Here is an 11,831-nt window from a genome sequence, read left to right as displayed (position 1 = left end):
GGACGTTAGCAAGCTACCCTGCTAGAGTGACGAAGAAGGCTATCATCATTAACATATAACTTCAGCAAGTTACATTATAACTGTGGACATATATATAACATTGTTTCTTATAACCTTATCTTATAACAGAGCAAGACTCTTGGTCATGTTTTCCACTTATTGAATGTAAATCAATATAAAGCAGAATAAATGTGAATCTTCTCATATTTTATCAGCTGTTACTTTATAAATTGTAACAAGTTACTAAATTGTGTGTACATTAGTCACACTGCTTTAGTAACCAGTAAGAAGAAGATGAAAGTTGAGTGAGACGTTTAACATCCTCCGTTGCTTCACTTTTGGTGGTGGAGAACCGGATGCTCCCACTAAACGATGCCTCATACATGACTTTACCTCCGGAACAAAGCCCACAGGAGCACCACCTCCACAGCCTCCACTCCCCATGTGGTTCATTCATCACTTAACCTGATGAAGAGTTTCCTCCCTGCCCAGCAGGCTGAGTGACTTCATGGTGTTTGTGCCTTTTTACTTTTGAGCCCTTTTTACTGTCAGTGAATCACTAAGCTGTCGGAAGTTTAACAAAATATCTGGGAACTTGTTTAATAATGTTTATTGTTATTTTTTTCTGTCTTTCTGTCATAATGTAAGCTGCTTGTTCTTCCTATTTTCTGTCTTGACTGTTGTGCTGTTAATGTTTACTGTTCTGTCATGAACACAACGAGGTAAATTCTAACTAAATTGTGGCAATAAAGGATAAAATCTTGAATATTCACTGTTCGAAAAATGATTAAAAAAGCCAATCATCAAATTTAAGAAGCAATTGACACTAAAAGATGTACTCAAATGATTTTTCATTATCAGAATAGTGTCTGATTGATGGTTAATTTTCTAGCTCTGTTTTGCCTGATTCAAACCCTCTACTTTTACTACAAGAAACAGCTGATCTGCAATTTTATTTTAACACTCTTAAAGTGCAGCAGACGTTTCAATACATTAATTTAACAGTGTATTTCTATACTTATGAACCACTTTGTAATTGATTCAATTGAGGTAACAACCAAACTGGCTCAAACCAATCGTCCATATTTAAGTGCACAGGCTTTAGGCAACACTCTGCTGGTGGATGTTGAGGATGATTACTGTACATGTCCTGACAATGGTTTGGAAATCCTAAAATGCTCTTATGTAAGCAGAGAGTCTGCACGTGACCGCACAACCTCTCACAGTTATTGTCACACACACACACACACAGGCCGCCTAAAGACCACCAGCCTCCCCCGATAAACCAGCTCCTGCTGCTTCTGTCCCCGCAGGGCAGGTTCATTTACACAGCAGAGCATAATGACTTTTTTCAACAATAGCTTAAAAACCTGTTTGCATTTCCAGTCTTGTTCTGTTACATCACTGTCACTCAGATCAGGTCATCCTGCACGTTTCTGACATGACAGCTGTCCGACTGGTTGGGGGATTATCTGCTGCTGCGCCCACGTGGGGCAAACAGGGAGGGGATTACTTAAAAAAATACACGGAGAGAGAGAGTCTGTGGATTTGCTCTTACGTACGAGTTTTTCAGGCTGCAGGGGACACACACACACACACACACACACACACACACACACACACACACACACACACACACACACAAACTGTAAAAGCCACCAGAAAGAGGAAACATCAGCGCTCCACAAGGACACTGAGGGAAACTAGTGTCTAAAATCTGACACTGCAAGCTTAATTTTTTGCGTCCAACGTGTTTACTTTACATTAAAGTTCACAGACCTGCTGCAAATACATGGGGACCTTTGGAAAAATGTACCCCTGTAATAAAGACATTTTAAGAAACCTCAAATATTCTGGATAACAAAAAATTGGTAGCACATTTTTGACCCTTTCCCCAAGTTATGTCTGTTTACTGTAGGGATGCACGATATTATCGGCACGTTATCGGTATCGGCTGATATTGGCTTAAAAATGAACTCTCGGATATCTGCAAACACGGCGATATCCGCCGATATAATTAACCGATAAAATAATGGGCTGCTGCATACTTGATTAAATGCCCGACCTCGGCGCAATGTCCCCGGCGCGAAGAAGACCTGCGCGCCGCAGCGGGATGACGTCACGTGTGTCTACCTACAGCATGAGAGAGTTAGAAGCCAAAATGTCCGTGGTGTGGAAGTTTTTCAAAGTGTCCGAAATAGATAGCAAAACTGCTATTTGCAATGACTGCTCAGCTTCAGTGATGCGAGGAGGAGCCAAGGCAAAGTCTTTCAACACTACAAACTTGATTAACCATCTCAAGACCCGTCACCCCGACCGTTGTAAGAAATGTGATAAGAGTATCACCATTATACTGTACGCTAATTCCAATACAGAAGAGAGTTGATGATCGGTAATCGGCTAAATGAGTTGTACAATATCGGCATATCGGATATCGGCAAAAAATCCAATATCGTGCATCCCTAGTTTACTGTATGGGAATTTGCTTACTGTATCTCCTTGCTTGTGTTATATGACATAGTACTGTTAATAAATATTCTTAATTAGATTATATAACCCAATTAAAAGTAAAATAGCCAGGTGATTCAAAAATTCATATGCAGTTGTGAAAAAATCTGCACGACAAAGCTAGCTCTCACATTGGCGCACATCAGTCTTTTCATTGTATGAAAAAATAAAAGTAGATCAAACTGAAACAACCTCAGGGTCCCAATTTGGGAATTGGTTGAAAGTGTTGTAATGGTTTATAATGGAATAGAATTTTTAGAGTCTGTGAATATCCTCGAAATGTCTTCTTGGTTTTGAATGTGGTCACTTTTGTTGTTATGTGTTTTTTTGGAGCATGTTCTAAAATTATATTTATATGTTATAATACAGAAATAGTCAAGTTAAATGAGTTCATATACACAGTCTTGCTGCTGAACTTAACAACACTATTGCATGGAAAGTTAGAAGGAAAAATGTAGAATTATAATACAGACAATAATCATGAAAATCTTAAAATGTCATCAGGTCGGCTACAGGATAAGGCAACATGTTTTTGCTACCACTCGTCAAAGCCATATATGAGCTACAAACACTTGCAGAGTGAATTTCCACCATCTGGGAGGATTCATTTTACTTTATGGGCAAGACTGTGTGTCACAAAATGCAGAGGCAAAGTTATCGTCTATTGATTTTTTGCTGATCAAGTGATGAGCGGCTTCAATGTGTTAATTTAAGCAGCAGTGTTTCAGTGTGAGCTCCTGTTATTGTTGCTGGAGTCAGAGGTCTTCATCATGAACAGATGGGTCAGCAGAGTCTGATTCATTATTAATGAAGAGAAGTAGATGGCCTCTTACTCTGAAGTGTGTGTGTGTGTTCACCATATTGATTCCAGAGCCTTAATGTAGCCTTAATGGTTGTACCTCATGAAAAATGCTGTCGGAGCAAATGTATGTTTGTGGTCTGATGAGGCGAGAGGCAATTGTGTACATTTTGTTTATTAGACCCAACTAGTTGCGAGTTGCAGATTGATTTACAAGTGAATTAGAGTAAATGCTTCCAACAACAGAATGTTTACAGGAGCCTTCAAAGGGAGGGACAAAGCAGCTCATGTTATACTGTAAAATACATGTAAGAAGGCCTTCGTTTTGTCCACCACGGGCATAGAAGGAAATATCTCAGCGACCTATTGGATGAATTTATTAAAAACATCATTATTTTGCATTCTGACCGAAAACCTCCGACCGCAAACAAGCCTTATAGTTTGTTCACGGCCAATTTGCAGATGTTAGCATGCTAACACGCTAAAATAAGATAGTAAACATGGCAAATGTCATACCTGCTAAACACCATTATCTTACCTTGTCATGATTGAACTTGGCAGCACGCTGATGTTGGCATTTGGCTTGAAGACAGTGGTGCTAAGCTAAATGCTAATGTCTAAAGGCTGCCTGGCTGTGCCTGCTGAGCTGCTAGCATGGCTGTATACTCTCCAAAAACATAATTACATGTTGAGTAATAACTGAATAGCAGTGTGGTTTTAGTTTTTTTGTTTTTAATTGTGTGCTCCTCAAAGTATTCTAAAATGGTAAACAACGTAAGTTCATACCAGTATTTTAGCATTACAATGAGGGAGCTGGGTAGCATGCTGTTGTTAGCACTTAGCTTAAAGCAACACTGTAGCTGTGTCCTAATTCACAAATCCTCTGTAGACCAGACTCTCATTTCAGTTCAGCCTTAGCGGCCTACACAGCCTACGAATGACGCATCCTTCGTACCCTGCGTCCTTCAAAGGATGCAGCCCCAGAATTGAGACACAGCTTGTATCAAAGTGCAGCCGGACTGAGCTAGCTGAGCTGCCCTTCAGAAGCATCATTTCTTACAGTGCTGTGATGTTAGTAGTGCTGTGTAATTTTAAGCCAGTTTTTGGCTTTTTTTGTGCGCTCCTGAAAGTAGTCTCAAGTGGAGCTAATTTTGCTTGCCGTGAGATGTCCCAGACAAAGCACTTAGGCAATAGCGTGTCAGTGTGCTGCACGTTCTGTGTGTCCAGTATCACGGCACGTTAATGCAGTTAGCTAATGGAGATGATCTGATAAGCAGCGGCCTCCCTGAGCCTGAAAACAGGGCGTGCACTGCAGCAGTACGGTGTCTGTGTATTGTTTACAGAGAGACTGAGCCTATATAAAGGCAAGCTAATCCCCCTGAGTCTCAGAAAGTGAAACTCACCTTGACTGCAGTTACTATGGTTAGGATGGATGGATGGCCTTAGCTGGTGTGGCTCACTGACACTGTTTTATTTCAGGTGATAAGGATCCCTGTGTCTTGTTTGGTCTGCTCCGAGGAACAAGCTCATTGCCTTTGCTGAATAATTAATCGTCCTTCAGCCAATCTGTCATTTAATATTCATTACAAATATTTAACACGTAGTAAATTCTGCAATAAAATGCATCTCTTTGCCATATCAATTCCCGAGGCAGTGCTTCGTGAACTATTTTTAGCACATCAAACCACATATTTTTGCTCTTGGACTTATTTTCCCTCTCGCTTCTTCTCTTTGATGCTGAACATTTTTAATTGTGTCAGGAGCTTGTGCTGCTTGCGGAAGCTGTCGGTGGAGTGGCTCTGCTTAGTTGCAATTAATGCAAGATAACAGAAACCCTCTAGACACTCAGACCTGATATATATATACTCCACCACTATACCATGTGTCACTACCCAAAACTATAAATACCTAAAATGATGTGGGGGTTATTTTTTTTTATGTTTAAGTGTTCCACAGATTCTTAATAGAACACCTCCATATGAAGTGCTTCTATTTTAGTTTGTCTGAAAAATTCTGTTCTGTGCTATGAAGAGACATGCAAAATATTTCACGTCATCCAGTTACTCCTACACATACAGGTGCAGCTGTATATGTGAATAGTTTTTATATATATTATGATATACACTCAACAACCACTTCATTAGGTACACCTGTTCAACTGCTCGTTAATGCAAATATCTTATCAGCCGATTACATACCAGCTACTCAATGCATTTAGGTATGTAGACATGGTCAAGATGATCTGCTGAAGTTCAAACCGAGCATCAGAATTGGGAAGGAAGGTGATTTAAGTGACTTTGAACGTGGAATGGTTGTTGTTGTTGGTGGTAATAGTGTGGGGGATATTTTCTTGGCACACTTTGGGCCCCTTAGTAACAATTGAGCATTGTTTAAAAGCCACAGCCTACCTGAGTATTGTTGCTGACCATGTCCATCCCTTTATGACCTTTACGACCTTATGTCCTTTCACTAATTTCACTCATCTCACCTGAGCATATATATAATTTCCTTTGTTCTCCTCAGTATGCTGGAGACGGCATAGAGCCGATACCCGTACGTCTATGAATGCCGGAGCTTTTGTTTTTCTAGATTTGATTTTCTACCGAGCACCCGAAACGATATTTTGAATCATAGTTTGGAGTTGTGCACGCTTACAATTAGGGATAGACCGATTATCGGCCCGGCCAATTATCGGCACCGATATTCCAGAGTTTGTATTATTCAAAATTTTGACGCCAATATTTTAACTTTTAATGCAAATGAATATCGGCTCCAAATATCGGTTATCGGCCTCCTTGACTACTAATAATCGGTATCGGTATCGGCCCTGAAAAAGCCATATCGGTCTATCTCTACTAACAATGCTGTATTCATCCCTTTATGACCACATCATATCCATCTTCTAATGGCTATTTCCAGCAGGGTTACATGCCATGTCACAAAGCTCAAATCATCTCAAACTGGTTCTTTGAACATGACAATGGGTTCACTGTACCCAAATGGCCTCCACAGTCACCAGATCACGATCCAATAGAGCACCTTTGGGATGAGGTGGAACGGGAGATTTGCATCATGGATGTGCAGCTGACAAATCAGCAGCAACTGTGTGATGCTATCCTGACAATATGGACCACACACTCTGAGCAAAGTTTCCAGCACTTTGTTGAATCTATGCCATGAAGAATGAAGTCGGTTCGGCCGGAGAGTGTATACTTTTCACCACTGCATATGTAGCTATCAAGATATGAAATACCCATTTCTGGAGTTATTTTAAAAGTAGTCACTAAGAGTCAAACAGCAAGTTGGGAAAGCTAACATTAGTTAGCTAGCTAGCTACAGTAAAGATCATAGAATATGGTAGTTATTTCTGCTAGCAAAATCAACATTTACTGGCTGGAAATGACAAACGTGCTTTTTTAAATAAACCAGAGACTTTATAAAAACCTTTGTGTGGTAAATCAAGTGCTGTTCACCATTAACTACCAAATATGGTTGAAATCTTGACTGGCATAGCAACAGTAACTGAGGGTGGGCGGGGCTTAGCAAATGGTCAGTTGCTTTCAAATTACACAGCCCTTAACAGAGAAACCTTCCCAAGAATTTGCAGTCACATATAAGTAACCCTTGTTCACAATGATCAGGAAACTACATGGCTAAAATGAGGTGTGGTTTAACCTCTTCTGGTGGTCTTATTTAAAGTGAAGCTGTCTCTCTCTGATGTAAACGTGCTGGGTGCAAAGCAGTCTCTCTACAGCTCGTCTTCAGGCTGGACTCTCGTACTGTAATCCAATAAAGAAAGAAACTGATTCGGTTTCCAGCTCGTCAAAACCAGACGATGTTTGTAGTCCACCTGGATGCCAGGCATTATGGGTTTTTGTCTGAAAGATTTAATTATTTATGTCTATAATCTTCATAGTGTAGCCTAGTTTATGTCTAAAGCGTTTCTTTGATGTGAATTCAGGGATTATTGGCTGTACAAACTGTCTTCTGCTGCCAAAGTTGATGTCAGCAGGTAGGTACGGCTGTGACATCACTGAATGGGATCTGTTTCAAACAGCTGTGCGAATGCAGATACTGGAGACATGAAAGAACAGGCATGCTAACACGTTTTTCATGTAGCATTTAAGCTAACTGGGAGTTGATCTCACCATCACACGATGTACCTTAGTCATCCATGTGATGAAATGTGCCCATTTGTTTTAAAACGCTGCATACGTCAGCAACATAGTTTTAAAATGACGATTGATTATCTTACCAAATACTTTCTTCCCCACATCACTTCCTGTCTGATTGTCATCACCTCTCTGCCTCTGATTTGTGTTTGCAAGTAGAGGCACTTCCACACAGTGACTGGGATGCCAAAGGTGTAACCCAGTGATTGTATCAGTGTACTCAGTCACACCTTAACCTGTTGAGACACATCAGCTGATCATAATCCAACTTGAAGATAGATTAATCATAGTCATTTTCATTTTGTGTATGACTGTTTGTGTTGCTGTGGTTCTTTTAATAAGCGTTTGCTCAGGCTGTATTATGTGTGTGATTAAGTATTCATAATGTTGATAAAGAATGTGTTTACAGATCAAATGACACTCAGACATGTCTATTCTTGGCTTATCTAATGAATTTAATACCTCAAATATCAAGGTAATTTATTATATGATAAAAATTCTGCGCATCACATATTTTAAATGCTTCGTTTCCTGCCTGAAAAGTAGTAACAGAACCAGCTAAGCTGCACTGTATTGAAATAACATCACCAAAAACATGTAGTTCTCATTACATGAATGTTTCTCATTAGTTTCTGTTGCACAAGTTGCCGAACACAAGGCTCAGCTATGCTTAAAATGTACTCAAGAGCAGGAATTTGTATTTGATTAGATTTTAGATCACCTATTTTTTCCTCCCTTACAAAACTATAACCATCTGTACCTAACTGAATAAACCTTGCTAACTCTACACTGCACTAGCCTTACAGTATATCACTCTTATCATGTGTGAGATGTTCTTGCAGTGTTCTGCAGACCTGCTTATCTGATCAACTTATCAATACATCTATCATGTGAGAAAACAATCAGATGAGCAGTCTTTGAAAGATGCAGAAGAGAGTTATAGGCCCATAAATACAGACAGGGGGACAGCGTATAAAGGAAGGCCTTTATAGATAAATGAAACTGCTGGAGCCACTTTAAGTCCAAATCGCACCAAATTTTTCACACTCTCTCAGGCATCATCTCTTCACATATCCACCAAATGTGGTTCCAATAGCCCAAAGCATTCAAGAGAAAGGACATTTCTTATTATATAAACCATCCCCTCTGCATTTCAGCAAACCTTAAGGGCCAGGTATAACAGAACTGTTTGGATTATCAAAAATCAGAAAAAGTAACTTGTTCGGGGTCGGCCTAGAGAGGTTATGTACCAAAATTTGTGAACAATAGCTCGACATTTGTAGGAGTAGCAGCAAAAAGATTTGGACAAATTTCAAGTGGCCGAAAATCTCAAAAGGGGCGTGGCTTTTAGTGAAAGATTAATTTGGACTTTAGAATTTAAGACTACTGGTTCAAAAGTTATTCTAATAGCGCCATCATCTGGACCTGTTGCACCAAATTAGCCTCTGCACCCCCTTGGGTTGTCATTAATGCACAGGCAAAGTTTGAAGTCGTCCAGATGAATTGTTCACGAGATATACTAATGAAAGACAGGCAGTGAGAGATCTTCCTTTCGTGGTCAGATTGATATAGAAATACATGCCCACATTATGAATTTTATTAAAGCTTTCGCTGACTATCTGACTGTGTGCTGACTTTACAAATCAGTATCTTACCTGTGTTTCTGGGCAGGTGTGGCTCCTCATTTGCACAGTAAAGCAACACAACCAGAGCGTAAAGCAACATGCAAATGAATGATGACTAGAAACAAAAAGGCTTGGCCTTGCTTTTGTCATGTTTTCATATCCAGTGCTGCTCAGTGCAGACATAATGGTGCTATAAAGTGAATGTATTACTACAGCAGGAAGTCATCGCCCTGACGGGTGATTCAGACGGTTATTTGCTCTTTGAATGACGTGTAAATTAATTCGTCTTTATGGTGGTGTCTGTGTACTCTAGCTCCAGATGACTTATTCACTTATCCACTGCACCTGTCCATTCATACTAGAAAAGGACTGCACTCTTTGCCACCACAGTGAAAACCTTGGAAACCTTTACTAGAGCAGTTCAGGCTCCAGAGTGACACACAGGATTTTTCTTGGCACGGAAACCAGGTGTTTTACAGTCAAAACACAGTCAGACAGATAATCGGGAATGACAAAGTGAGGAGGGGAAGGTCATTGTGTCTCTGTGGTGTCAAAGACTTCGGCCTGTTTTCTCACAGCAGCCGGCTATTAGTCTGCGTCTGCGTGTGATCCGTGATTAGAGAGCGCGCCTTGTGGTTTGGGCTCTTTGGAAGGAGTCACAAGCTTTTAGGACTTCTGCCCTGTCCTTATTGATAATTACCACTGACAACGCCAAGGCTGGACCCAGAGCCAAGAGGGAAAATACAGTGTTCAGATACAAGTGGAGCTTTTTGGCTGCCAGAGAAGAGTCTATAAATTAAGGCCGTCGATATGAGGAGTGTATACATAGTGACACTGGCCAATCGATCCACTGGCTGGCTGTCTGGTTGATATCTTTAGCACACATTGCTGCACTGGGATGCTGGCCTGAACGTTATATTGGGAAGCTTGTGTGTGTGTGCCATGTTTGGTTAGAGTATATCAACCTAAACAGGGCTGCCTTTTAAAAGTCGATACCTCGAATAATCATTGAAAGAGATCCCGAGCTGGCTTGCATTTTGCCAGTGAATTTCTGTTTCTTGTTTTTTAACTCCATCTTTGTAAACAGAGGGAAATGCAGGAGATGAAGAGCTGCTTGTTGTAAACATCAACAAACATTAGAATTGTTCTGATACCAATTCTGGCCTCTGATACTGATGAAAAAGTATGTCAGTCACTGGATTTATTAGCTGCTGTAATGTTATTTCAGCTGTGTTTTTTCAACCAATAATTGGCATGTATTTTTTTGCAAGGTATCTGAGGGGTACTCTGTATCGCCCAATACTTAAGTTTAGGTATCCGGGAGGAAGAAATGGTATCAGAACGATGGCATCACCTGTGGCTCAGTGGTCGGTCTCTCAAGAAGGTTTACAGTCACATGTCGAAGTGTCCTAGTGCAAGACACTGAACCCTAAATTGCTCCAGAAGAATGTCCATAAATCCTGATTGGCCTGACTTAGGCCTGAAAGTTAGTGTGAAAGGGTGAATGTGACATGCAATGTATAAGAGTGGTTGGAATACTAGAGAAGCGCTACATAAGTACAGTCCGTTTAACATCTCTACATATTTTACGAGGTTTTAACTGGAAGCCGAATTATCTGCCAATGTCTCCTCCTCCACAAAACAAACAGACCTGGTGATTAAATGCATAAAATCAAGAATAAAACATTTGTAGTTGAAAAATCAGTATTTCGCCAATGCTCTTTGGTGCACACAGGAAGCAGGAGATTCTACAAGCTAAACTAGCTGCTGCTAGCTTGTTTCTAAGCGCTCGGCTTGTTTCAGGTTATTTCCTAGATGTCTACTCCCTTCAAAAACAAACACAACAGGTAATTAAAAGTGATTAAAAACACTGAATACAGCAGTTTCACGCAAAAAATCAGTGTTTCCCTGACGCTTTTCAGAGGGAACATGAGCTGTGAGTCGAGCTTTCACTCGCTTCAGTGCCCTAGCTGTTTAAAATCCTTCATCCAGTTAAATGATGACTATGAAAGTAGTTGACTAGAAATGTTTTAATGTCCCGTTGCATGATGCTGGTTCAAAGTTTACATTATTTAAATTGAATGTGATTTCACTGTCTATTAAGGTTAGAATTTGGTGTGAATTGTTTGTTGCAGCTGACTGAAATGGTCGAGAAAGATTTGTTGTTTCAAACTCCTGCCCTTTGATAAACCAATCTGTCCCAGTTTATGTCCCGTGTGTTATCTCAGAGTCTGAGTGAGTGTGACCGTTGGACTTTGTTGTGTAATTGGGGAGGAGGATGTGATTGTGGAGAGCTTTATCAATAGTGTATATGTGTGTGTGTGTGTGTGTGTGTGTAATGGGTAACTACATTTATACAAGCACTTTTAAATCATAAAACCCTAAAAATAGTTGTTGAGTGTTTCTGTTTACCATGTTTATTCTACCTCATGCTTTTGTTCTTTACTCCTCTACACTTATCAGACACACACCCTTTCTGGTCACTTCACATATCAAGATTTTACACACAAAACATCTGCTCACCTTCTTAAAGTTTGATGCTCCCCATAGATTAAAGTGCACAGATTATTGTGTTATTAGTGTGTTTTATAGTTAAAATGATCTTCCCCTTGACAGCTACATTAGATTGCTGCTTTTATTTATTCATCATTAGAAATAATCAGTAGCTCTAACATTCCTGATGTTTTTACATCATGTTATGTTTAACATCTGAAACACAACAACCTT

The sequence above is a fragment of the Semicossyphus pulcher genome, unplaced genomic scaffold (genome assembly GCF_022749685.1).
Source record: "Semicossyphus pulcher isolate SPU_LCO1_2020_fin unplaced genomic scaffold, fSemPul1.0.p SCAF_17, whole genome shotgun sequence".
In the NCBI taxonomy this organism is placed as follows: Eukaryota; Metazoa; Chordata; class Actinopteri; order Labriformes; family Labridae; genus Semicossyphus; species Semicossyphus pulcher.
Note: the sequence above shows the minus strand (reverse complement) of the source record.